Source organism: Lissotriton vulgaris, chromosome 5, assembly GCF_964263255.1.
Source record: "Lissotriton vulgaris chromosome 5, aLisVul1.2, whole genome shotgun sequence".
NCBI classification, from domain to species: Eukaryota; Metazoa; Chordata; class Amphibia; order Caudata; family Salamandridae; genus Lissotriton; species Lissotriton vulgaris.
The window spans coordinates 1,461,458,525-1,461,484,686 of record NC_141693.1 but is presented as its reverse complement, the minus strand read 5'-3'; positions in this window follow the sequence as shown (position 1 = coordinate 1,461,484,686).

Here is a 26,162-nt window from a genome sequence, read left to right as displayed (position 1 = left end):
AATAACTTGGTTTCCGTTTCAGTGATTGTTCTTTTAGAGAGGTTGATGATTTGTAATTCATTATTTATTTCCCCCTATTTTGGCGCATGCTCCGTGTTTCTGTGCCCACTTTCTCGGTTAATTGATTTGTTTCTGTTGCCCCTTCTTGTCTTTTTTTGTTTGTGGTCCATCGTCGTCCTCTTCCCCTTCCTCTTGGTTGATTTTGTGCGCCTCGGCTCTGTTCCCACTGTCTTTGTTGTAGCACGAGGCGCATATCCCCGAAAAAATGCATCCTTTCGGTATTTACTGATGTGCTTGGTTCGTCTTCATTTCCTTCCACTGATACTAATGAGCATGAGGAGGAGGCACTGCTGGATAGATTTGAACCTCGTTTTTGTGGGGACAATTGTTTGAAAAAGTCATATTTCCTAGAGAAGGTAAATATACAACCCTCCTCATAATCTACAGTGTCACGGATGAATTTGTTATGCTTGCGCTCTCTCACTGTGTCCTCATGTTTTTCAATTTGGCTTTCTAGTTCCTCCTTAAATTTGGTCATTTCATTGTTGAGTTTTAATGATCTGACCTCTTTCTCCATTTCCTTGAGTTCATCCTGTATTTTATTCAAGCTGATTTCAATGTGTTTTACAAGAATTGCTACTAATCCAAGGGACGATTTTAATACGAATTCACCCCATTCTTCAAGTAACTCATTTGACTTGTCCTGATGGCTTGGCATCAACATAATTCTCAGGCCCCTTGGAATCCTTTGTACTTCCAGATATTTCTTGAGTGTTATGAATTCCCAAGATTTGTTTATCTCTTTGTGGCTCAGTTTTTCCCACATTCTCAATTTACTTTTAACATCCGATTTGTGAGTGTCCGATTTTGCTTGTTTTTCTCCCTTGTCCTTATCTGCATTGCCTTTCACAAACATTGTTGTTAGCAATTCATCTTGTTTTGCTGCCCTTTGTTCCATTATGTTTTCGACTGCTGATATTTATTTTGGGTCTTTTTATCGTGGCACGTGGTAACTTAAAGGTCGTACTTGTACACATTAAACAAATAGGTTATTTTTGCGCGTTTCATTCCGTCATGAAATTCCAGTCGCGATGCTTTAACCCCAATGTGTAAATTTTCTGACACAAAGCTGACAGTTTCGCGCTTTCCATACGCGTTTGTCTCGCGGCTTAACTCCTTCCCAAACACAAGCACACTCTTACCTCCTTACAGAGCGGTGTGTTTGTCCGGAGTTGTTGCCGCCTCCTCCTTTCGTCAGCGTTCACTCCGGTCGGGAGTATATATATACTCCACCAATGCCAGTACGAGCGTTGCAGCTGCCGTGAGCGGTCCAGGTCAGGTCACTGGCAGACCTCTATATTCGCTTCAAATCACCTCTCGTTCCAAGAAGTTCACCCAGACACTCAGAGCTTGCTTCAGCTTGTAATCCTTTATTTCGGCAAGTAAAAAGCCACGACGCGTTTTGCCATTACGGCTTGTTCACGTCATTACATTTGGGACAACACATGCATAATCACCGCAATGAGCTCCCAGTAACACACACGCAATAAAAAATGCGCGTTTACGTTAGCGTTAGCATCATGATCAGGGGTGCGCGTGGCCAAGAAGAGAAGAAGACAAAGCCACAGCACGTTCCAACCAGCTGTCCGAAGTCCCTCAGTGGCAAGGCCTTTATTTGCCATAATAATAATTATTTAAATTGCCCGGCCTCGGTGGCCCCCTACCTGGCTAGCGGCGCTGCCCTCAGCCCCGGCTGCAGCCTGCCCATCCTGACCCGCTCGCGCCTCGGCCGTCCTAACTCTGAGCTGCAGGCCAGGCCCAGGCACAGGCCCTCCCATAGCCCTGCTCAGATCAGGTGAGTGTCAGTGAGACAGTGAGTCTCTAGTTAGCGTCTGACCGATGGTCCCAGCGCGCAGCGCCTAGTAGGCAGGAGTTAACTCGGGAGGACTGGAGTGGTGGTTCGGGAAGGGTGGTGGAGAGGAGGACCGTCGGAGCTCGGAGGGAGACTGTGTCTGTCTGTCTCAGTGCAAGTGGGTGGCGGTCGGGACGGGTCATGGTGGCAAGGCAGACGGGCATGGTGAGATAGTGTAGTGGGTTATTTCCTTGCTGCAGAAATCTACATGGGTATCTTAGGCAAAATCTGCAAATAACATTTAGAAACCTGGAAAGCGTTACTGCTTGCTGGAAGAAATGTTAAATTGTCCTTGCTTCATTTAATAGGACAAATGAAATTAAAGGGAATGCACTGCCATTAGCCCTTGTTTTACCATCCTCACTCCCTACTGAGCGCATTTTTATTAGATTTTATGACATGGTAATTGATAATCATTTGTGAATGATAAATTAGAGGATTCTCATTTATTGGGAAAAAGCCAGTCGCTCCTTGAAGAAAGTACAGAGATGTATACCTAGCAAATGTCCATTTTTCCCATTGGATCATTCATCTGAATAAAACCCAAAGCTTCCCATTTCTCAAACACAGTGCTGGACAAAAACTGAATGTATTTAGCAGTTGAGATGGAATGGACTGATCTCAGCGTTGGGATGGCAGAAATTGATAAGGGGAGTATACAGATGGCAAGATGCCCAGAACCCATACTAATTGTAGTCAGATAGAAAAGCGAAATGAACAGAAGTATTTGTAAAGTGCACGTTCACACAAGGGTATCTTGTTGCTGAATAACAGATGCTTATTGTTACCCAGCTTAATTATACTTATTTTATCGACCTCAGAAGGATGAAAGGCTAAGTGGACCTTCCAGGATTTGAACCTGCGAGCATGAGGTCAAACACAGGTCCCTACAGGGAAGATCATTGTAGGGTAGAATCTTACACTACTCTGGAGCCAACAGACTGGTGAGGGGACTCCCGGACTACTGGAGGGGAGCAGAGAGTAGGAAAATGGCACCTCATTGCACTCTATTAGACTGAGGGCATAGAGGAGGGGTCCTCAGTGGTGTAATATAGGCCCCGCAGTCCTTGAGATGTGGTGTGCCCTAAGCTCTAGGGGGTCCCTTCATCACAGCAACCTGATTGAGGATGGAGGGGGCCCCTCCACGTACATTACAGGGGGGCCCCCTCAAGTTTCGTTACGCCACTGAGTAAGTAGTCTCTTTTTCTAATACCCACAATAAACATTGAGCAGCAGTGATTTTGTGAATAGCTTCTCAACCGAGTCCAGACTGTAGATTTGTTTAGTGTCATTGCTTTGAAATGTAAAATGCTTAAACAATTTCAGCAAGCAAGTCAGACAGATTTGACATTAGTGGCGGCGTAGTGTCGCTCCACTGCTATTTCAGCAGTGCAAAAATCTAAATAAAATTATAACTATCGGACGTTATTAGTTATTATCATTTTATTTTTCTATGTAGGACTCAGAGCCAGGTCGGGCTGGGCTTGGGCTTGGCTCTGTGACAGCAGAGCAGAGTGAGGAGTGGTTTGCACTCCTCTAAGTGCACAGGACGGTTTGGGCGGCCCACAGGGGGCCGACCAATCTGCCATATGCACTTAGCATGTTCTCCATGGAGAACATGCCCAGGTTCCCAGGCACTGCCAAACAGGTTGCTCAGACCAATCACGGCTCTGCACATGCAGCGTCCTGATTGGCTGGGAGAGTACGGGAGCCTGAGTGTTTCTGGTGCCTTCCAACAGTAGAAAAAGAAGGAGAGACGTGCGGCAGCGTGGTGGCAAAGGTAGGTTTATTTGTGGTATTTTTTTGTATCCATTCGCACTCTGTCCACCCCTCTTCCTGCCTCACCACCTTCGTTCCGAGACAGCAGTCACTGTTTGGCTGCACTATCCTTTATGTGAGCCGGAAGTAGCTTGTGATACATTTATAAATGTTAGATCCAGCCAAAATTCTTGAGAACAAAGCTGATCCACTTGAGCTAAGGAGTACACACTCCAACGGATTCTTTTAGCAATAATTATTGTAATCAATTCAGTTATAGGTTAAATAATATTCACATGTAGGATATGTTCTTTTGAGATTCTATTAAACTATGAATTGTGATCACTTTCAGCCCGTGGTCAGATTTTAAATACACCTCACAGCTGACAGTCTACAACATGCATGAATGAATAATCAAGTTCCATGTAGGACCCAGAATAACAAGTATTGGCAGAGCCAATAGGTTTCGCCTCGGCGAGATCTATTGGGTTTGTTAAAGTTTTTTCAATATGTTACACAGCAGTGCTAGCTGCTGTGCAGTATGTATTGAAGTTTAAAAAAAGGACTGGGATGCGGTGAACGCTGTCAGCATCATAGTTCTTTATTAAACAAAACCTTTAAGCGATGTTGTACAGCAGACAGCGTTGACAAAACCAATAGATTTTGCTGAGGTGAAAACTACTGGTTTTACCTGTGCTTGTTACTGGATCCAATCATTTTGATGACAGAACAATTTCGGGACCCATTTTATTTATATATTTTTTTAAGACGTTTTCCAAGGTGCTCGTGTGTGGCCCTGCTAATTTGGTTTCAGGAATGGAAAGAAGTAAATGGGCTGTGGTGTTTTTTGCAGTTTTGTATAGCGCGAACTTGCCCCGAAGGTATTGGAGTGCTCTACATTAGCACCAGTTAGAGTGCACAAGGACACATTCTTTTTTTAAGAGGCACTGGGAGATTAAGAGTCAGATTTACAAGACCCTTGCGCCAATTTTGCGTTACTTTTAATATGGGAAAAGTGACGCAAAAGTGGCGCAAGGGGCTTGTAAATATGCTCCTAAGTGATTTGCCTAGAACCACAGGATGTTGCGCCAAAGCAGCTACTCGAACCAGGGGGCTTATTTACAAGCCCCTTGCGCCGCCAGTGCGTTACGTTTTTCCCATGTTAAAAGTGACCCACCAGAGGCGCAAGAGGCTTGTAAATAAGCCCCCAGGTTCCCCAGTTCCAAAGTTGGCAGCTTTGGCAGGAATGCCACATCCAGTTATTGAAGCGTAAGCCCCATTCTATTTTTCTTTGTCACAGCTCTAAAAAACATGGGGCCTCATTTATGAGAAATGACGCATCGCTGTGTGAAAGCAGCGATGCGTCACTTCTCAGTGCGCACTCCTTGCGACATTCATGATGCATCATATTTAATGAGTTACAGATACGTCAGTATTTCTGACGTATCTGTAAGCGCAAAAGTGACGTATTGCTGGAGTGTGTCACAAAAGTGACGCAACTCCAGCAATGCATCCTTTCACATGGGGCAAGCCCATGTGAAAGGGCCTGCGTCAGTCTTACGCCTGCTGTGAGGCAGGCGCAAGATTTTGACGCAACGGCGTCCTAAAAGTGACGCAGTGAAATCTCATAGATTTCACTGCGTCACTTCTACGACCCTTCCTTGCGTCAATACGCCCCCCCTTGCATACATTATACCTGGCGCAGGTATAATGTAGCGCATGGATTTACAAAGTGACGCATCTACCTAGATGCGTCACATTGTAAATATGGCGAAACAAGGCGCATTTTTTATGCCACTGGTGCGTCACAAAAAGTGACGCACCGGCGGCGTAAAAGTGACGCACAGCCTGATAAATGAGGCCCACAGACTTCAGTTTTAGGAAGATTGAAAAGTCTGTTTTCAGATTCTTCTACCTGAAGCACAAACTCTTTACATGGGACTGTTCTGCATGGGGAAAACGACAGGTTTGCTGATAAGCACTAATGGCTCACCTCACACAATGCACGCAACCTCGCATTACAAGTCTCCTTGCAAAAGCTGTTTGTCTCTCATTCCAAACCTATTTTGCTATTTGTCATGTCTCAGATTCCATTGCACTTTCTACTCCGAGAGGTAGAAGAAAGCTGTGTGCGAGACCACTCAGTAGGTTAATGCGCCTGCATGGATAAGGTGAACATAAGTCCGGGTTTACAATTTCATGTTTACATTTCAACAGATTGTCCCTTTGTGATGGCGAGACTCCTGCTGTTATAGCACGCATTTTTTGCCATTTAGCCAGATGGCTTTTCTAACTACCTGCACAAATACACTGATAGAACTGCCAGCTTCTGTTTCTACACAAAACAGCATTATGGCTGAGATACCCGCCAGCCCCTCTCAACACAATCCCCAAGGATGGGAAACCGGAAACAGTTCTGAAGTCTTTGGAAGACGGGAGGGAGTAACCCTCCCGGCCGTATTTATTAAAATATGAAACAAAATTAAAACATTAAATAAACAGTTTCATATTATGTACAATTTCATTACCACATTGCGATGTTTGGCTAACCTTAACATATTCTCTAATACAAAGGTTCTCCTAGCCGAACTAACATCCTACAAAACATTTACTTGAAATTTTGAAATTGTACATCCTAACGTTTAAGGGCCAACGGCAAGGTCGTAACCGGTGTCAAGATCCCTAACCCAGAAATATCGCCCTCACTTGTGAGGGGCGGCCCAGAGGCGTACCTCAAGTGCAATTACCAATTTCCCTTGACTTGTCGGGGGCCCCAATAAAACTCGACGCCACTTAGAGGTCGTACGAGGACTCGTGTGAGGTATCTAGAAGGTAGCGTAGTCCCCCCCCCAAACCCCACACAACTTACCACATCTGCCGTCGCAGACGTCCTGGCCCTGGGAAATTCCCCAGGAGGGGGCTGTAACCCCTCCTACCCAGGAAGGGGCCTTGACCGCCTTTCCTTTTCTTTCGGCGACCCATCCTTAGAAGGGACCGCCTCCCCGTTGAGGGGCCAATGGCCACCTCCCCCGAGCGCTCCCATCCGTGCTGGGTGACGCCCACTCATAGGGATCTTCCAATTAGTGCTCACCGATCATGACCTTACCGCCCGACCAAAATAAATACGACAATGCTAACTAAATGACTAAACTAAAAAGATTGTAGCAACTACACTTTTATTAAAAGCATGCTTACCAATGAACACTAAAGCAGAATTTCCTTATTTACGAAACTTAACACAAATTGACCATTCTTTATTACATACTCAAAAACATCACGATAATACCACAACCTGTAAACGAAAATCAGAGTTATCCATCACTTTATTCAAAACCACTTGCTGTCCTCAGGGGCTGGTGGGTGGGTCAAAATTGGCTCTTCGTTCCGTCTCGAGCTCACGTGCAGCGAGGAGGTGCAGCTTCAGAGCACAGGAACAAGAGGATGCCTTCGGATCTTGCTTCTCCTTTTATCCGTCTTCGGGGCGGGTCGTAAACCCGCCCCTGCCTGCCCCTAGGGCGTGGCCAGCCGCGTCAGTGTCTAGGCCAACCCACTCTAGGGCGGGAAAAGGCGCGCCCCGGCTACGCCGCTTCGGGCATACCAGCCGAGACGCGCCTCCCGCCCAAGATGGCTTCCCGGGGGGATCGTGGTACTCCGCCATACGTTCGGGGGGACCGAGTGGTCGCCCCTTTCCATATGGCTGAGATACCCGCCACCCCCTCTCAACACAATCCCCAAGGATGGGAAACCGGAAACAGTTCTGAAGTCTTTGGAAGACGGGAGGGAGTAACCCTCCCGGCCGTATTTATTAAAATATGAAACAAAATTAAAACATTAAATAAACAGTTTCATATTATGTACAATTTCATTACCACATTGCGATGTTTGGCTAACCTTAACATATTCTCTAATACAAAGGTTCTCCTAGCCGAACTAACATCCTACAAAACATTTACTTGAAATTTTGAAATTGTACATCCTAACGTTTAAGGGCCAACGGCAAGGTCGTAACCGGTGTCAAGATCCCTAACCCAGAAATATCGCCCTCACTTGTGAGGGGCGGCCCAGAGGCGTACCTCAAGTGCAATTACCAATTTCCCTTGACTTGACGGGGGCCCCAATAAAACTCGACGCCACTTAGAGGTCGTACGAGGACTCGTGTGAGGTATCAAGAAGGTAGCGTAGACCCCCCCCCAAACCCCACACAACTTACCACATCTGCCGTCGCAGACGTCCTGGCCCCGGGAAATTCCCCAGGAGGGGGCTGTAACCCCTCCTACCCAGGAAGGGGCCTTGACCGCCTTTCCTTTTCTTTCGGCGACCCATCCTTAGAAAGGACCGCCTCCCCGTTGAGGGGCCAATGGCCACCTCCCCCGAGCGCTCCCATCCGTGCTGGGTGACGCCCACTCATAGGGATCTTCCAATTAGTGCTCACCGATCATGACCTTACCGCCACAGGCCGGATAGTTGACCGGCTATCCGGACCCCCCACAACACTCCTACCTAAAGGTCATGGTGTAACGTTTTTAGCCATGCTAAGAAGTCTCCTATGAGTAACTCATTCCCCACCCGAGACAAATGCACTCCATCCCCCACATACATACTGTCATCATTAATACACCCATGTGAAATAGAATGCAGTGTCTTGGAACGGAACAACCTACTCACTTTATTATTAAGCTTTCTAACAGAATGATTTAAAGCAGGAACCGAAATAGCCCCCCGCCACACTTTTCGTGGGATCATATGGGACCATGCAATCGTGCACCCTGGAACTCTCCTCGCTAACCAACTTACAGTGGAAAGCATCGCCTCAAGGAGAAGTCGTCTACCAGTGGTGACCAAATCATTACCCCCAAGATGTACTATGACTACAGACGGCGGTGACCTCGTCCGCCCTAGCAAACCCTCAAAAAATGATTGGAACTGGTCAATACAGAGACCGCCTCTTCCGTAGAAGGACACACTGTACCCGTATTCCCCAGCCACGTGAATCATATCACCTGCCTTGAATACGTCCGCGGCACGTCTCACGTATGAGTGGCCCACGACCCACACCTCCTTTTTCACAGCCGGTGATGTCTGACCGCTGGCCCGGTGTTGGGTCGACTGCAAAGTCCGCCCCGCCTCGTAGGCTTGCGCAACTGAAAACCAAACAAAAAACAAGAAGCGTGAGTACATTGCTACAGCTTCACAACATGTGCAACCGCACATACCTTTTATAACAATTGGAGGACCAACGCCCCACCCGTTTGACTTGTTCAACATCCAGACCCCTGGCTGTAGCTTCTGTAGCAGCCCCTATCCGAAAGGAATGGGTCCCAAACTCGCCCGGGTTCAAGCCCGCAGCGGCAATCGACATCGCAAGCACCCGCTGAAACTGAAACTTTGTCAGTGGGGTGGCGTCAGCGTGTCTCAACAAGGTCCCCCCCCATGATGCCACCCTTCGTGCTAAATAATCTTCTAGACACCTTACCGGGCACATGGAGGACCCGGGAATCCTGCGTATGATTACACAGTCACCCATCCCACTTTGATCGGTCTTGGACCTGACAAATGAGACCGTCATCGTCTCCCCTCTGATCCGGACGTGCTCCTGGCACAATCCTCCTGTCACATCCTGCCTGTTCCTCGCCACTAGTTCGCTTACCCGCATAGCCCCATGGAATGCCAGCGTAAAAGCGGCTCGGAATAACACTGTCTCAAACTGAGATGAACACGTAGCAGGGAGTCTGGATAGCAACTGGGCCAGCCTATCTAAACCTATCGGGCGCCTTTCGTCTACTCTGCGACCCTCAAGGCGTTGCCACCCTCGTAGCGCTTTCTGTACAACGAAAGACGCTGTCGGGTCAAGGATCCCGTGGGCCCTAGCAACAAAGGAAATGGCAGCCCGATGCCTCTGAGCCGTGGCCACCGATTTCCCGACCCGATGTAAGGACATCAGAAAATTCACCACCCACTCTTCCTGGCCCCAAAGCTCCTCTCTATCAGTCCCCAAAAAGGCCAAATAGGACCGGAACGCCCCTTCATATGCCGTCCTCGTCCTGGGTGCTAAACTCTCTCCCACGAGGTTACGAAGTTCGGGGCACCGAGAGACCAGAGAGCTTCGGGAAAGGGTGCCGGCTCCGGGTCCGCTGTGGGAAGAAAACCCCAGAAAGCCTGCATACGAAAACGAGACAGTGCATCAGCTGCCTGGTTCATTACCCCTGGGACATGTCTTGCTTTGAATAACACATTCAATTGCATACACAGTAAAACAATTTCTTTGAGTAGTCTCAAAATCCACTTGCATCGTGCTGCCTGGCTATTGATACACTCGACCACGGTCATATTGTCAGACCAGAATACCACAGAGTGATCCATGAACCCTTCGGGCCAAGTTCTCAGGGCCACTAAAATGGGGAAAAGTTCCAAGAAAGCAATGTTACTTGTCAGCCCACTGTCATGCCACCATGTCGGCCACTTTTGTGCAGACCATCTTGTGCCGAAGATGGCACCAAAACCTATACTCCCTGCCGAATCCGTCCACAGCCCCAGCTCATCCGAGGACACGGCTGGTTTGTTCCAGACGACCCGACCATTGAAATCCGCCAGGAATGCCAACCAAATGCGCATGTCCTGGCGGACCTCAGCCGAGAGCCTCGTGCGATGATGGCCCTCCTTCAGGCCGACCATGGCTTGAGCAATCGAACGAGAAAAGGGGCGGGCCATTGGTATAACCCTCAGGGCAAAATTCAACTGGCCAACTAGCTGCTGTAACTGATGCAGCTTAACCTTGGATCCATTTATACATATTTTCAGAGATGTCCTGAACTTTGACACTTTTTCGGTAGGTAAACGAAAACACCCTTCCTCGGAATCCAACTCGATCCCCAGAAACTCGAGGCAAGTGGAAGGGCCCACAGTCTTACCAGGTGCCAATGGCACGCCAAACTGATTCATTAAAACACAAAATTGAGCCAAAGCCTGCCCACATTCCGGATCCCCGGCTGCCCCCAGGAACAAAAAATCATCAAGGTAATGCATCACATTTCGGAAACCCGTCTTCCTTGTGAAGACCCATTGTAGAAAAGTACTGAATTTTTCGAAATAGGCACAAGATATAGAGCACCCCATCGGCATACACCTATCCATGTAATAATGACCCTGAAACATGAAACCTAGGAGACGCTGATCGACTGGATGTACCGGGAGCAACCGGAACGCTGACTCGATATCAGATTTTGCCATCAGCGCCCCGGGCCCCAGGCGATTCAAAATGGCTACGGCCTCATCGAAGGATGCGTACCGCACCGAACACACTTCCGGGTCTATCGCTTCGTTTACGGAAAGACCACGTGGGGCTGATAAATTGTGTATCAGCCGAAACTCACCCGGGTCCTTCTTTGGGACCACACCTAAGGGGGAACAAACAAAGTTAGGAACCGGTGGTACACTAAACGGACCGGCGACTCGACCTCGAGTCACCTCTTTCCTGATCTTATCCTGTACCACGGTCGTATGCTGGAAGACCGATAGCTGATTTTTACATTTCGTTGCACCTTGAAAGTCCCCCACTGGGATGCGGAAACCATAAGAAAACCCGTTACGCAACACCCCAGCAGAGGTACGATCCGGGTATTCACTGAGCCAAGGAATCATCGCCAAGATATCAATCGGGGTAGGTAAAGGCGCCCCTCGGACTATATTAGACCTGTTTGGCGCCTCCTCTACCCCCGTTATCACCCGTTTTGGCTCTGCACGTGGACTCAGGATGGGATGATTGCCCACACCCACTACATTCGTGCCTAAATTTGTACGATCCCTGGGGCCTGGTACATTTACCCCTGTTGAAGTTCCAACAAACCCCCCTTTTTCCTGTTTTTCCGGCAGGCCTCGAGTAATTGTCGGTACCTGTACCTGATCGAAAGGGCGTCCCCGCATACTGGCGGTAGGATTCGCCAACGTTACTTCCCACCAACGGCACTTTCAACATACCAGTCTCCTTCATTTTATCCCAAGACACAGAATCATAACAATCCCAAGTTAAGCTTTTATCATGTTCTTTAGCCTTTCTAAACAGATTATCATAGCAGAACCAATGGTTACCCTCATGTGACACCGAGTACCCCATGATTCGAGACTGATAAATCGGCAATTCGTGCAGCAGATCGGGCCTTCGTTCCCCCAAGATCGATGTAAAGACCCCCCACGCTTTGCCCCAATTGCCAATATTTTCGTTCACCTTAAAGGCGGCCATTTTTGCGCGCCAAACACTCGGATGCATGAGATCCTTCTGGCCCTTAACATGCTCCATTTCATAGTGATCAGTAAGCAACGAGAAAATGTTCACATATTCTCCCGCCCATATCTTCTCCTTAATAGCCAAGGGAACATGCTGACCCACCCTTTCCCTACGAGAAGGTGCTGACTCATCCCTTGCAATCGGCAATGGCCGCTTACCTGAACCGGACGGCGTCTCTGCGACCGAACCTGTCCCCTGTGGCTTCTCTACTACCGCAGCCGGTGTGGATACCTTCGCTGCTTCCCGTGACTCACGCAGTTGCTTCATCAGCACCTGTGCGTCGACAGCCGTGGCTCCCTCACTATCTTTACCCAACCACGCTGCTAGTTGTGCTGCCAGCTCAGGCGGCATATCGTCCCCGGACACGGGGGTGACCACAACGGGAATCGGATTCCCTCCCTCCGGCACGGGGGTGGGTGTCTCTAGCGGGGCGCTAGGGCCCGGGATGTCTTCCACAGCTCTCCCTCTCCTGGGCCTCTTGTTCTTCCCTCCCGGGGCCGCTCCCGCCAAAGGACGTTTCGGTCCCCCTTCCTCGTTTTCATCCATTCGCCTCTTTAACTCAGTCATCTCTTTCATAAGAACGCGCAGCATCTGGTCAGTAGTCATGCGCTTTCCCGCCTTCTTCGGCATTCTCCAACAGAGTATCTGGAAAACAAACAAGAAAGATTACAACGCTCAAAATTGGCTCTTCGTTCCGTCTCGAGCTCACGTGCAGCGAGGAGGTGCAGCTTCAGAGCACAGGAACAAGAGGATGCCTTCGGATCTTGCTTCTCCTTTTATCCGTCTTCGGGGCGGGCGTAAACCCGCCCCTGCCTGCCCCTAGGGCGTGGCCAGCCGCGTCAGTGTCTAGGCCAACCCACTCTAGGGCGGGAAAAGGCGCGCCCCGGCTACGCCGCTTCGGGCATACCAGCCGAGACGCGCCTCCCGCCCAAGATGGCTTCCCGGGGGGATCGTGGTACTCCGCCATACGTTCGGGGGGACCGAGTGGTCGCCCCTTTCCATTATTGCTGTCTTTAGGACCAGATTCAGATAAACCGACGAGGAGTTATGAAGCAAGGACATCCTTTGAACCCTGTTTGTGTAAAGCAATCTCAATTCTTTCTAACCTCAATAGAAGAGAATATTTTATCAAAACACCAGTGGATATAATTTGCTGACAGCCTGTGAGAACTATTCTAAAAAGTGCAGCCTTACTTTACTAACCAAAAGAAGCTGTGTGTCACAGAATGTGCACAAATTCACGCTTTGAAATCTGCTAATCCTATGTGGTTTTTAAGATGTCAATAGGACCGTGTATAGTAAGCATTTTGAAGATGCTAAAAGGTATTGTGTGTGTATGAATATATATATATATATATATATATATATATATATATATATTCACTGAAAAAACCATAGGTTTTAGGGGCGTTCTAGTTAGTCGGACATTTCACTCATACAAAACCATAGAAATTCGAGACGCGCGAGCGCGTCAACCAAATGGCCGCCACCACCGGAGCTCCGTGATTACTACGGTCCGAATTTCCCTGTACCGACGAATTTTGTGTCAAGAAGTCTCCGAAAATGGCGGCGCTTACCTCTACTTGCTAATTCTTACCGGTGGAGTGTTTTTTGGACGATTTCCTCCGACGGAAGTGTTCTTCGTGGCTTCATGGTTCCTGCTCCCAGCTTCACCTGCAGGTATCACCGGCTTTGAGTGCCTGGGGGCGGAGTAATATCTATGACAGAGCCTGGCTTGGGCCTAGCCTCGACTACAGTCCACTTTAGCTGCTGCACCTGTAGTTTTGAAGAGATTTTTGGTGTCTTCTTCACTAATTACATCATTTTCAAACATTTTGAGGTTGTTTTCTTCACTTTATTATTTTTACGTATTGTTGAGAATTTTTTCACCTGGAATGGATTCCAAGAATTCAACTACTAATAAAAGGAAGCAGCAGGTTTATCCTCCTCCAACCAAATCTAAGGTGATAGAATCCTCAGAACCTTCTCTTGCACTAATTTTGGAGGAAATTAAAGCATTGCGTCTAAATACTGATACTATTGCCTCAGAAGTCAAAAACGTTCGTAAAGATATGGCCTCTATGTCAATGAAGGTTTCTGATAATGCCATTAAAATTCAAGATAATAAAAATAAACTTGACGCTTTCACGCCTTTAATGGCCAAAATAGTTCCAATGCATACTCAACTGTTGGACATGGAAAATCGTAATAGGCAATACAACCTTCGTATTTTTAATTTGCCTGAGGATGTTGAAGGGACAAATTGTCGATTATATCTTGAATCTCTTCTACCTGGTCTTTTGAATATTAAATTCGTAGAAAAATTTGAGATTGACAAAGCCCATAGAGTCCCTTCCCATTGGAATCCTCAACATACTAAACCCAGGCAAATGATATTCAATGTCCTGCGTCATCATCATCTGGTTCTCATTTGAAAGGCTGCGGGAGAAATTCCTTCATTATTGGTGAATGAAACCAACATCTTTATTCACCAGGACTTTGCTAAAGAAACTGTGGCTATTCGTAAGCTGAGAAGCCTTGGATTTAAATATGGACTCTTTGATCGTTCTAGGATGCGTGTGTGGAAAGACAATGTCTCCAATCTTTCCAACGACCTCAAGATTTTTGGCTGTTTCTTGACCAGCAAGCTCCTCCATCTATGGACACTCAGGATCCTAATACTTGAGTTCGCCTAGTCTGACTTCACTTGTCACATCTTTGCAATCTTATATTCACAGGCTTCAACGGTTCCTGGCCATACTTGTGGAACGGGTGTGCATTTCCTTGCCTCTATTTATGTTTCTTGTTTGTTCCTTCCTCTTTCTTTTCTGTTCCTCCCTTTCATATTTTCTATATAGAGTTACTCCTTTAACTTGGCTATTTCTTCCTTCTTCTTGTTCTGATTCCTTTCTTTTCTTCCCTCTATGTCTTAATGGCTAATATTCATAATATTAAAATTGTTTCTCTTAATGTAAAGGGTTTGAGACATCCAATAAAACGTACGAAAATTCTAGATTATCTAGGTAGTTGCAAAGCCGATATTTGTTTTGTTCAAGAAACACATGTTGAAGATAAGATCCTACACTACATGAATAAAAAATGGGTAGATACTATTGTCTCCTCGCCTGCCAAAGGTAAGAAAAATGGGGTCGCTATTTTCTTTGCTAAAAGATTACATTGTCAAATTCTCAGTAAGATTTCAGATTCTGAAGGGAGATATATTATAGTTAAAATCAAAATTCATGACTCTATTTTCTTTTTGTTTAATATTTACGGCCCTACGGCAGATGATCCAGTATTTTGGGCTACTATTACTAATGAAGTTTTAAAGTTGGGAAAAGTTCCATTGATTGTTGGAGGGGATTTTAATGTTATTGCTGACCCATTGCTGGACAGGTTATCTACCACTCGATTTCGACCGTCCAGGGTTTTCCATGCCTTTAAAGCTTTTCTTCATACCACCAAATTAGCTGACATTTGGAGATTACACTTTCCTACTGGTAAATATTTTTCTTTTTTCTCCAACCCTCATAATTCCCATTCCAGAATTGTTTATTTTTTGCTTTCCCCTTCTCTTATTCAATCTGCAACTAATCCTATCATTGGTACCATTGATATCTCAGACCATGCCTTGATTTCTTTTGTTTAGAATGTTTTGTCCACTTTTGCTAAGCAAACTAGATGGCGTATGAATACTAAGCCTAAATTATTACAAGCCATTCAGGATTACTTTATGTTCAATCCGGAAGACTCTACGTCTATTGTCAATAGATGGGATGCGTTTAAAGCTTACATTAGAGGTTCCACAATTTCTATTATGGCCCATGAGAATATACAATTTAACTCTAACAACTTCTTGAGAAGCAAATAGATAAATTTGAGCGTTTATTTATTACTTCCAATGATCCTCAATATAAACTCAAACTACAAAAACTTAGATATGAGTTTAATGCTATCCTTAGTACTAGGGCTGGGGTCCAACTCTCTAAATCCAATGCTAGATTTTGCTTTAATTCTAATAGCTCTGGGAAACTCCTCGCAAATTATTTGCGTAATAAAAGGGATAAAACACAAATTACTTCCATTGGGGGCCCTCAATGGAAAGTTGCACTTTCTCATAATGATATTGTTCAGGAATTTTTACACTTCTACTCCAACTTATATAACAAACCAGATCTTTGTGATAATGCTTTAATTGATGCTTTTTTAAACACATCTCATTTACCTCACATTTCTCCTTCTGACAGACTTGGGTTCGATTTACCAATTAGTAATGATGAAATCCTGAATGCCATCAAATCACTCCCAAATAATAAATCTCCAGATCCTGATGGCATCCCTGCTGAATTTTACAAAGAATTCCAATCTCATCTATTACCTCATTTGTACCAAATTTTTTCGCATTTTGGTTCCTCAGGTACCATTTCGGGCTCTTTTTCAGAAGCCTTAATTATTGTACTCCCTAAACCTGATAAAGATCCTACCCTTGTCTCTAATTACCGTCCCATTTCTTTAATTAATCAAGACTGTAAACTATATGCTAAAATCCTTGCCTCTAGATTCGCTCCTATCCTCCATTCCATTATTCACCCAGGTCAACATGGTTTTATGAAGAATAGATACTCCGCTAACAACACTAGAACATTATTACATGTCATTGAACAGAGTTCTACACTCCTTGTCCCTGCTGGTGTTATGGCTTTGGATGCAGAGAAAGCCTTTGATAAAATCCATTGGCAGTTTTTATTTAAAACTTTATTATCTTTTAATTTTGGCCCCTCTTTTATTCGTATGGTTTCGGCTTTATATCATGCTCCCACTCCCGATTGTTTATTAACGGTCAAATTTCTACTCAATTTTCCCTTTTTAGAGGCACATGTCAGGGATGTCCCCTCTCCCCTCTCTTATTTTTATTAGGAATAGAGCCTTTGCTTAATTTCATACGTAGGCGTATCACCATTAAAGATGTTACTGTTAAAACTTTAGCATATTCTGATGATGTGTTATTGTTTATTAGCAATCCTATTTCGTCTGTTCCATTTTTACTTGACATTATTTCCAAATATTCAGCTGTCTCAGGGTATAAATTAAATGTTAGTAAAACTGAATTTTTCCCTTTAAATATGCTTTGTACTCCTGATATGTTACCTTCCCCTGATATTGTTTGGCAAAAAAGCAAGTTGAAATACCTTGGCATATTATTTTCATCCTCCTCACATGCTACGTTAAAATTAAATTGTAATTTTATATTTGATTATGTCAAGCAGAAAACTTCTAAATGGTCTTCCCTTCAACTTTCCTGGTGGGGAAGAATGGAATCTATAAAAATGAATATTGCCCCTAAAATATTTTATTCCCTTGCCATGATACCCACTCAATTCCCGCTCAAATTTTATAAAGATATTGATAAACTATTGTCCAAATTTCTTTGGAATAATAAACCTCCTCGTATTGCTTATAAAAAATTGAAGATTCCTAACTGCCAAGCTGGTTTTGCTCTCCCGGATTTTTATCTGTACCATAAGGCCTTTATCTTAAAACAGAGTTCGTTGTGGTTTAATATTTCACCTGTTATTAAACCTCCTATCTGGTTTCATATCGAAAAATCACTTGTAAAACCTTTTCCACTACCCTCCTTGTTAACTATGTCTCATACCTCTAAGGTTGTACATTACTCATCCATAATCAAAGCATCCAGATTCATTTTTAATGATCTGGATTCTAATTTTGCCTCTCCTTTACTTTCTATGGTACATTTGTCACTATGGCAGAGTGCTTTAATAAAATTAAATAGAAATGCCACTTTTTGGTCCTCATGGATTGACAAAGGCATTTTCTATCTTAAAGATGTTTTTTCTGATGGTGCATTTATTCCCTTTGCTCAACTCCAATTACACTTCAGCATGCCAAAGTCCGATTTGCAAAAATACCAATTTTTGTGTAACACCATTTTAGACTCCTTCCCAAATGGTATTCCATCTATGTCCTCAGCTGATTTTTAAATTTACCACAATACTGTTTCTGCATCTTCTAAAGCAGTTTCTGTATTTTATAAAAAAACTTACCTCTTCATTGGGCTCCAACATTGATGTAATTTCAACTTTTTGGAATGCTGAACTTTCCATTTCCCTATCTGTTGACTCTTGGTCATTAATTTGGACCAATAGTATTTCTGGATGGTTACCAGTCTCACTTTATCAAACTAATGCATACATTTTGTTTAATTCTTTATGGACCCCACTCCACTTATTTCGTGCTAAATTATTACCATCAGATCTCTGTTGGCACTGTAAATTGTATCCTGGATCTTTACGTCACATGTTATTTGATTGTCCTGTTATTATGAAATTGTGGTCTGAAGTTTGGAATGTAATATTGAAAATGTTGCCTATTTCTGATCTGCTTTCTTATAAATTATTAATTTGCAAATCAGTTGTTTTGATACACCCTCTTGAAGATGCTGAGGCAAAGTTATTTAATTTTTTGGTTTCAGCTGCGTTAAAGTCGATTACTTTTTGTTGGAAGGATGCTACTTCTCTTCCAGTTCATGCTTGGTAGTCTTGGATTATCTTTACAAGAAGAGGTGCTCAATTATCGCTACAAGGTGTTCATCATAATTCTATGCATTTTCAATCTTTTTGGTCTCCTATTGATTCATATTTAATGTTGTGACTCATGTTTTTCATTGTCATTGTCTTATTTATTGATTATTATACTCTTTTTTTTTAGCTTATTATTGGTAACTCTATTAACTTTATTATGCTATGAAATGTCCTACTCCTTTCCCTTCTTCCCTTCCCCTCCTTCCTTCCTTTCCTGATTTTGGTTTCTCCTTTGGTTGACTATTGTGCATTGTATTGTACTTTTTTATGACTGCTTATTTATAATTATTCTTGATCAACTGCTTTTAATTTACTGATATGGCTTATATTTTTTCCTGTTCTGTCTCTTTGTGTCTTTTCTCTGCAAAAAATCAATAAAATCATTTTGAACTTAAAAAAAAAGAAAAAAACCCATAGAAATTCATCTGTTATAGTTAGTTCTGCTAACTATAACTCGCGCGCCCGCAATGCACTGCTGATGATGTCACATATTACATCATTCATGACATGGTCAGTGACATCACTGATGACATCTCAAATTACATCACTAAGGACATCACTGATGACATCATCCAGTGAATGTGATTTTGTTTGAAATTTAAATATGTATTATATATAGAAACCAATCTGTATTGAAGATTGAACGGATATATAACTGTCTGGATCGAGGATTTAGTAGCTGTGTGACTGTCTGTGAGTAATTAAAAGTGTCTCGCTAAATACATGGGTTAGTAACTAAACTATGTTAATGTGTTCATCACTGTCTCTGCTGTTGTATAACCTGCTGCATCAGTTGGTTACTAACTACATGAGTGTCTATATTAGTTATTGATTTGTTGGCTGAGTATTTGTATAGGAGATTGAGTGTGTGTGTGGTTGGGTGGGAGTGTGTAACTCTATGCATAGGTGTGTGAGCGGTTGATTGACTAGGTGTATGGGTTTTAGAGTGCATGTGGAGAAAAGTAGTTTGGTTGACTGAGTGTCTTTATGTATGGGTTTGTGGGCGAATATATGTCTCAGTGGTACATCTCCAACAAAGTGCAAAAATAAAAGGCATTGTACATGAGAGTTGGTGTATATAAATAAGTATACCTCAGAGTCAGTGATTGTGAGAGTAATTGTATGGATGAGTGTATGATTGTAATAGTGATTTTTTAACATAGTAACTATGAGTTACTATGTGTATGAATAAATGAGGTGTGTGTATAACTGTGTAGGTGATTAAATGTAAGTGTGATTGATTCTTTTCATGAGTGAGTAGGATGACTGCATAACCGACTAGAATAACTGCTGATGTTTCAATGTCTATATAGGTGTATGAGTGCATTTGATTGTGTTCTATTATTCAGTGACTAAATGTATAAGGGATTCTGTGGGTGAATGGGTAGTTGTGTGTGTAGGCTTAGGAATCAGTGAGTGGGTATGTAGTAACTGGTATTAGCGTGTCTATGGTTTCAAGTATGGTACTCTGTATTTTACAGTGAGTGATCAAAGGTTATTCTAGTGTGTGATGAGGTGTATCAGATTGTCACGTGGATGATGTCATCAGTGATCTCATCAGTGAAGTCATTTGAGATGTATCAGTGATTTCATCAGTGATGTCACTGACCATGTCATGAATGATGTAATATGTGACATCATCAGCAGTGCATTGCGGGCGCGCGAGTTATAGTTAGCAGAACTAACTATAACAGAGGAATTGTTATGGTTTTGTATGAGTGAAATGTCCAACTATCTATAAAGCCCCTGAAACCTATGTTTTTTTTCAGTGAATTTCTAAGGTTTTTTTACATGCTAATTTTCATTTGTAACGTGCCTGAAACCTATGTGTTTTTTAGTGAATTTCAAAGTTTTTTAAATGCTAGTTTCTAACTATGCCTGCAGAGGTAGGACATGTAAAGAAAGAAGGAAAAACATACATAAAGAAGCAAAAGAAATGCAGAAAGAGGCCACAAACAGGGTGTGATCAGTTTTTTGCCAAAATAAGACATAAAGGGCCATATGTAGGAAGCCTAATTGCGCACACAAATGCTGAAATTTGCAGAATTTCAGCATTTGCGATCGCAATTTGGGCAGTGTGTTATGTAGCACACTAAAATCCACACTCAAAATAAGGAATCACAAAATTTGCGATTCCTTATATCGCATTTGGATTTAAGGAAGCGCAAATTGCGATTCCTTAAATGCAATGTAGGAAGCACCCAAGTTGTGCGAATTTTGGCTTATGGAATCGCAAATTACCACCAACTTGAGGTTGGGCAAACTGTCACGTTTACACTGGTGACGGCTCTGCCGGTGGAAACTTTTTACTGACCGCTTGGCAGACATTGGACAGCCTGCTCTTTTTAAGACCAAAAAAAGCCTAGGGGTTCCAAACAAAAAACAAATAAATGACTCCTACATGCTTAGAGAAAATATTATTGTGTCACAGACATTTATGGTTTGTTTTTCAAAAACAAACTCCAGCTTTGGGAGTTTAAGTTTGAAAAACATAAAACTTTGCAGTGCGCTCACACTAAACATAGTACCTACACAGCAAAGCTGCAGTACCTTTAGGGGAGCCGCAACAGCTCCTCTAATAGCACAGAGATCTGCCAGGCAGGTGGTTCACTACAAATGTGCTAGGCTGTAGTCGACCCTCGCGCTGACCTGGCAGAATGAAGTACAGCCTGCCCAGGCAAAATAATACTATAAGTATTGTTCACTAGTCAACCTTGCATGCTGGTTTGTTTTACTTTGCTTTCATGATAACAATTTCATGGAGAAAGACCTCTGACCTACTGGTCAGGGAACTCTGCTCTCCCCTGCACAGCTCTGTTATTGTGCCACTGCCTTCCAGCACCCCTCTGCCCTCAAGTAGGTGTTCAAGGACCTCCTCCACCTGCAGGCTCCTGCTTGCACCTCATCCTTGGTGGTCCAGTGGCAGAGCCTTGCTCTTCTGCTGGTCCGCTCGGCTAGCCCTCCCTGTTTCCTGTTTTTGTCTATCTTTTCTGTCTGTCTGGTTCTATTCTCTTTATTGTGCCTGTGCCTATTCTCTGTTTTGCTGTTGCTCTTAATCTTTTTTGCTTTCTGGTGTCTACTCTTCATGTTGTGCCCTGTGTCTGTTTTTGCTCCCCTTTCCCACCACTGCTGCCCCGCAGTCCCGCCTATCCTGCCGATTCCTGCTCCTGTTTCCCAGCTGTGCTCCCTACCCCATCCCCTACTTAATGGTGGCCACTGCATGAGCAAGTTGAGCAAGACCTCTGACCTCTTGGTCAGGAAACTCTGCTCTCCCCTTGCGCAGATCCATTGTTGCGCCACTGCCCTGTAGCACCTCCTCTGTCCTCAGGAAGGTGTTTGAGGACCTCCTCCCACAGGCACCTGCCTGCGCCTCATCCCTGGTGATCCAGGGGGAGAGGCTTGCTCTTCTGCTCGTCCGCTCAGCCAGCCTTCTCTATTTCCAGTTTTAGTCTGTCTGTCTGGTTCTGTTCTCTTTATTGTGCCTGTTCTACTTTTTCTGTTGCTCTTAATCCTTTTTGATTTTTTCTGTTCTCTCTTCTTATTGTGCTCTGTGTATGTTTTCTCTCCCCTTTCCCACTGATGTTGCCCCCGCGGCCCCTCACCCCAGCTGGTTCCAGCTACCACCTCCCAACTGCACTCCCTCCCCGTCCCCTACTTAATGGCAGCCACAGTGAAGGCGCGCCAAAGGCAAGCCCATTTGCGCCCGTCTGCACCCGTCTGTGATCTGAGCACAACCAACGCCAGGAACCCTGGTTCCTTGTCCCCTACCACGGCAACTCTGCTGCCCTCCATGCAGTCAACCCCGGAAGAAACAACAAATGCCAGCGCCAGACACCACCCATGGCCAGTTCTCCTGCCAAAACTGCCGTCAAACCTTCACCCACCTTCCTGACCCCCACGGCCTTCGCCCACCCTCCGGACACCAGCGCACCCGAACCCCTGAGATGCATCCTCCTCAATGCATGCTCCCTGCAGAGACACACAGGCGAGATCTGGCACATCCTTGACTCCATTTCGCCAGACTCACTTTCCTCACTGAAACGTGGACAAACGCCACCTCCGCCCGACATCGCCACTGCCAGGACCGTCCCTGATGGATACAAGATACAGAGAAAAGACCGCCACAACCACCCAGGAGGAGAAATCGCCATCGCCCACAAGAACCCCCTCTACTCACCACCTCCAGCACGAATGACTCCTTGTCCCCCATGGAACACCTTTACCAGTTCCAGCCCAGCCCCAGAATGACCTTACACAGCACCCCCGCCTACAGACCTACCGGACCATGAACCACGTTTACCACAACAATCACCGACCTCATCGCACCCCATGCCATCAATCCATCGACTACATACTGCTCTGAGACCTGAACTTCCACCTCGACAACCTCAGCAACCCTAACTCCACCACCCTCCTGGACAACCTCGCCAACATTGGACTGAAAAAGCTAGTCACCACCTCTATCAACAAGCCAGGACACACCCTTGACCCCATCTTCAGTGAAGAGGGAACAACATCCACTTCAGAAAACCACACAACCCCTGTGGACAGGCCACCACCGCATGCACTTCTCCTTCTAAAAAACTACTACTGGCAAACCTATACCACACCCTCTGTGAAGGAACTAGAACAAGGTCCTCAAGGAGCACCTCAACTCCACCCTCAACCACGATCCCCTTCCAAACATGATCAACGTCAACTCTGCAGCCAAAGGATTACACAGATGGATCACAAACTGCACAGACAAGCTCTCCCCCCTACGCAACTCCGACAGCCCACGCCCCATGAAAGCCACCTGGTTCACCACTGACCTTCTAGAATCCAGACATACCTGCAGACACCTCAAGAAAGCATGGATAAACACCAAAACTCAAGAAGCTCAAACCACCTACAGGAATGCCATGACAGAATACCACCAACTCATCAGATCCACCAAAAGGACTTTCATCCAGAACAAAATCCTCGCCGACTCGAGCAACTCATGGAAACTCTTCAGCATGATTTAGGCACTCACCAAACCCCCTAGCGAGGCATCTGATGCCACACCTTCCTGGGACCTCTGCAATAAACTTGTCTCCTACTCAAGATCATGTCCCTCTATGACAAATTTAACTAACAAACAGCAGACACTGAAACCGCACCTACCCCCAGCAACGGCAACCATTCGACCATCTCCACCTGGACCCCGGTCACCACCGAAAACACTGTCACAACCATGAAGAGCATTCACTCGGGAACCCCCAAGGACCCTTTCCCACCGCACATCTTCCACAGAGCCGCCACCCCCATAGCACCCGAGCTACAATGCACCATTAACGCTTCCTTCAAAACCGGCACATTCCCCGATGACGGGGAACGTGCAGAAGTCAAGCCACTCCTCAAGAAGCCCTCCAAAGACCCCAAGGACCTCAACATCTACAGACCGATCTCTCTCCTCCTTTTCGTGGCTAAAATCACCAAGAAGATCATCAACATCCAGCTCAACAAAGCCAACTCCATCCTAGACTATTCCCAGTTCAGATTCCACAGCAATCACAGCACCAAGACCGCCCTCCTTGCTGCCACAGTTGACAACTGGACCCTCTTTGACAAGGGCCAGGCAGTGGCCCTCATCTTACTAGACCTCTCTGCTGCCTTTGACACCGTCTCCAACCGCACTCTCACCGCCAGACTCTACAACGCCGGCATACAGGGAACTGCATGCGACTGGATCCACTCCTTCCCAACCGGTCAAACCCAAAGGATTAGACTCCTGCCTTACCTCTCTGAACCCACAGAGATCAACTGAGGAGTACCCCAAGGATCATCGCTCAGCCCCACGCTCTTCAACATCTACATGGCCCCCCTTGCTGCCATCAGACAGCATGGACTCAGCATTGTATCCTACCCAGACAAAACTGATCTCATCCTCTCCCTCATGAAACAACGCGACGCCACCAGACTCAGCTTCCAGGAAGCTGAGTCTGGAAAGATGTCACATCCTGGATGAGCAGCAGCTGCCTGAAGCTCAACTTGGGAAGATAGAAGTCCTCATCCTCGGCCACACCCCCGCAGCTTGAGTCAACACCTGGTGGCCCACTTCCCTCAGCAATACCCCCACTCCCACGGACCTTAACGGGAACCTCTGCATCATATTCAACTTATCGCTCCCCATGACCCCACAGATCAACGCAGTCTCCTCCACGTATTTCAACACCTTCCGCTTCCTTCGCAAGATCTTCAAGTGGATCCTCCCTGCATCCAAAAAGACCATCACCCATTCACTCATAACAAGCAGACTGGACTACGGAAATGCCCTCTACACTGAAATCAACAAATCAATGCTCCAAAAGACTTCAGTCCTTCCATTACACCGCTGCCAGACTCGTCCTCAGCATCCCATGAAATGAACACATCACGCAGCACCTACTTGACCTCCACTGGCTCCCCTTCGAGAAGAGAGTAACCTTAAAGCTGCTCATTCAACCCTACAAATCCCTCCACAACACCGGACCCCAATACCTCAATGAAAGAGTCTCCTTCCACGTACTCAAGAGAAACCTCCACTTCGCTGACCTCGCCTTTGCCGAAACCCTACGCAACTACAGAGCCAGAGCTGGCAGAAGAGCCTACTCCTACATTGTGGCAAAGACCTGGATAGACCTCCAGCTCAACATCAGATGTTCCCCCACTCTGCACATCTTCAGGCAGAGCCTCAAGACCTGGCTCTTATGCTGATTTGGAGCTGCTTGCCGTCCTCCCCCTCCCACTCAAGCGCCTTGAGACCCTCCCGGGAGAGTAGCGCCCTTCACAAATTCCTGATTGATTGATAGACGGACTTGCGTTTTTAATGTTTGTTCACAAAGTTAAGTGGTACATAGGCATTCTTAATAATGCAAAAATATGTGTCTTATGGCTATGTTCCACTGATAACTATCAACCACCTAGCTTAAAAACTTTTTACACACTCCATTTACTTTCCACTAACTTATTCTAAACATACTAAACAACATTCTTTATTAATTTACCTTTTCTCTGCACAAACACCAATTATATCAAAATATTACCATCCTTTTATCAGTTTACCTTCTTGCACTTGTACTTCATGCATACTAAATCTATATTCTACTTGTAGCAAATGTAGCAAAACCTCCTTTTTCTGTAACACACGTGTACACTCAGACATTTCTGTCCTATTATATAGTAAAACCGTATCTAACCGCTCTCACTTTCATAAACGTTTCCATTACCTTTAGAAACTTCCCCTTTCATTTTTTTTGCACAAAGCTCGGCATACCTATTTATATACCACACTATGTAATAATCTAGAAATACAAAAAACATTTCCCTTACAGCCACTCTACCAATACCAATCTTTTTAGCACATATACAAATGTTAAAACACCAAAATACATTACTAGTGACCACCATTAGCTTTGATTATTTTCATTTGATGCCTGTGTGATACATCTAATACAACGTTGCTGTCTTTACCATTGTAGTTGTTGTCCACAAAGTAACATCACCTTTGCTATTTCACATGTGATTCCCAGTTTGGCTTAACCCATTAATTTAAACTTGTTGAATCTGTGTGTGTGATACACTCTTCTAGACCATGGGGCATTTTCTC